Source organism: Petaurus breviceps, unplaced genomic scaffold, assembly GCF_028583685.1.
Source record: "Petaurus breviceps papuanus isolate PSGF00001 unplaced genomic scaffold, PetGlider_PUasm1.0 90977, whole genome shotgun sequence".
Lineage (NCBI taxonomy): Eukaryota > Metazoa > Chordata > Mammalia > Diprotodontia > Petauridae > Petaurus > Petaurus breviceps.
Window position 1 is genome coordinate 49,825,826 of NW_027187391.1, and position 2,824 is coordinate 49,828,649.

At 43.9% G+C, this 2,824-nt stretch overlaps 1 pseudogene; it reads right to left on the bottom strand.

The window, feature by feature from the left end:
• Positions 1 to 578: 578 nt before the first annotated feature.
• LOC138153209 (mitochondrial fission regulator 1-like pseudogene) lies at positions 579 to 1,414 on the bottom strand (annotated as a pseudogene).
• Between the last annotated feature and the right edge of the window lie 1,410 nt (positions 1,415 to 2,824).

The window sequence follows — 2,824 nt, forward strand, 5'->3', positions numbered from 1 at the left end:
GAAACTAATCTCCATTTGAGAAGAGGGGCTTTGTGGTGGACCAAATGAAGGTACAGCCTAGGGGTGGAGAAGTATTTAGAACAGGGACTTTGTAATTGATTGAATGATTGGAAGGTCCTGGGGTGGGGTAGTACTTGGAGATTATTTAATCACCCTTAGTAAATGCTGTATTTTGAATGATGTCGTGTTTTGATCTTCTCTGTTTTTGGTTTGTCGTTTGTCGCTGAATAAAATGGAGAGCACCTATGCTGGTATTCTGAACCTTGGGAAGTTGCCTTTCCTTGCATTACATTACAGGAGGCAAACAAAAATTCTCATCTTGTTCTTCCACCTAAAAAAAGCAAAGCAATATGACTCTACTTGCAAATACAACTCAAAACTATTTTAAGAACACTGCCCTTAAAAGTTTTAATAAGGTTTGAAGTGTGGGGAAGCAGTGCAGCTTTTCTCTCTTCTCCCCATTTCTAGCCTGTCCATGTTTTCCATTGTGGAAGGACATTTCTAACTGCAAGAGAGAAGTATCTGTGGAGACAGTTTATAGAGAAAGGGCCATATATGGGGTCCCATAAAAAGGGTCTTCAAATTCCTTTCATGCTCATATCCTCTTCCTTCGGAGCAAACTTTCTCCTTAACACCTATGAAATGAGGACGGCAGGGTCTTCTTCCTTCATCAAGCTCCAATCCAGGTCTTGGCTCTGCTTCATCAGGGGGATATCCTTCAGGATGCCCATCATGTCCGCCAAGCTGCTAGTCTTTGAGAGAGAGACACAGCTTTGGGGTTTTACAACATTCCGAGATGGCAGAACAAAGCATGGGGGCCTATGGAAGCTCAGGGCCTTCTAACTCAGCTTCCTCTGTGATGTCACTAATGACAAAATAAGTTATTGAGTGGAAGGAGGATGCAACACAAGGTAATGGAGAGGAGACATCTGAATTTCCCGAAAATAAGAAATCTGGCATTAATGAAGCCAAAGCTGTACCCGCTGCCACAATCTTGGCAATCTCGCTGCAGAAGTGACTTGGCTCATCTTGTGGTTTAATACTTCTGCTCCAGGCTGGCAGGCCATGCTTCTTCAAGGCCAGGAGCTTTTCTAAGGCTGGGCACCAGGGCACGGGGCTGGGTTTCCACTTATGCCCCAGGGCTAGGTGTCACTCCTGATTCTAGCATAGGTTTCCTCTTCATCTGCTGCTATCCAAGCAATATCAGCCAAAGTAGGGTCCGGGGTCACGTCGCTCTGGACAAGTTGGGCAGTGCCTGAAAGGATGCCAGAGGGCATGGCTTCAAGGGTAGGTTAGTCCCAATCCTCCACACCACACTTCCAGCAGCCCCACGTGGTTTCTTCTGCCAGACAGTGGAATCTGTTTCATCTCCGATATCACAGATGGCTCCCTCCCCACGGCAGGGCTTCCTCATGTTAGTCCATGTTTGGGAACAGCAGGTCTTTCTAACTCAGGGCTCCTCCTTCCTGAGTCTCCAGGACGCCGCCCGGCCCAGTAGCTCACTTCCCTTTCCGCTCACCTCCATCCCGGAAGTGGCCTTTCACGCCTGCGCATTGCTCTGTCCCCCAGCTCTGAGGCTCTCAGCTCTCAGGGTGGGGACTGCACCTTGGCTCGTCCTGCAAGCTGAAGTCTGATGATTTTTTTTTAAAGGAACTACCATAATATCTTGGAAGTGAATTGTTTAATTTCTATGAACTCAAAAGTACATCTACATATTTTACAGCATTTTTTTCCTCACAGCGACCTGGTGATTCAATGAAAAGAAGGCTTTTAAATATCTCCATTTTTTTGTAGACTAGGAATGAGTGAGTCAATAAATGGATGAATGAATGAAAAAAAAAAGCATTTATTAAATGTTATTAATGTTCCAGAAACTGGGGATCTAAGAGAAAAAGGGGAGACAGTGTTTTCTTTGCAGGAGTTCACACTTTAATTGAAATCGTCAGTACCTAAAAGAAAGTTCAGCACGAGATGGATAGAATGACCCCCAAATCCTAGGAGTACAGCTGCAGAGAGGATGGTGAGGAGCGGGGGTCTGGCGGTTAGGGCGGATAACAGGTGAGAGTTCTCAGAGCAGACGCACAAGGCAGCTGGTGAGGTCTGGTGGACCTCAGGATTCAGCAGTCGGTCTGGAAAGAATAGACTTAATGATTTGCATTTCATCCAGACAGAAAAAGTGATATACAGTAGGTTCTGGAATGGCCCAGAGCTGGGGAAGGTCTTCCTGTCTCTTAGCTATTGCAGAAGAGATTGAAAAACTTGGAATACATTTTCCCATGATCACAAAGCCAATAACTGGCAATGTCACACTCATTTTAGGGGGATAGTGACAAGAGGGGACAGTAGGTTCCCACATATATAAAAGCTTGTTGCTGGTAACCAGGCACAGGAAGTTATCCTTTAGACTGATATATCTTCTTCCATCCTCCATCCCCCTGATATGGGTACTAGAAAACAAACAAACAAACAGATGAATGAATATCAAGACCCAGGTTCTTCTCAGAAGCCTCTCTGGGTCCCTGCCCCTTGGTACTTTGGTTCATTTTTCTCTCTGTGCTAAATCTAGGGCTGATAATGTAAATCATTTTCATAAAATATTTTATAAATTTACACACTTCGCTATTATTTTTCCCAATTTCCCATTATGATTCTTATCTCCTCTCTAACTTCATGTGACCCGAAAATAAAACATACTTTCATTAGAATGTAGAATAAATTTGCTATGTGAAATCTGAATTTTAAAAGATATTAAAATTCTCAAGTAAGCTGGAAACCTGCCACTGTCTGCAAAGTCTGAAATCCCAGATCAGATCTAATTTCAATT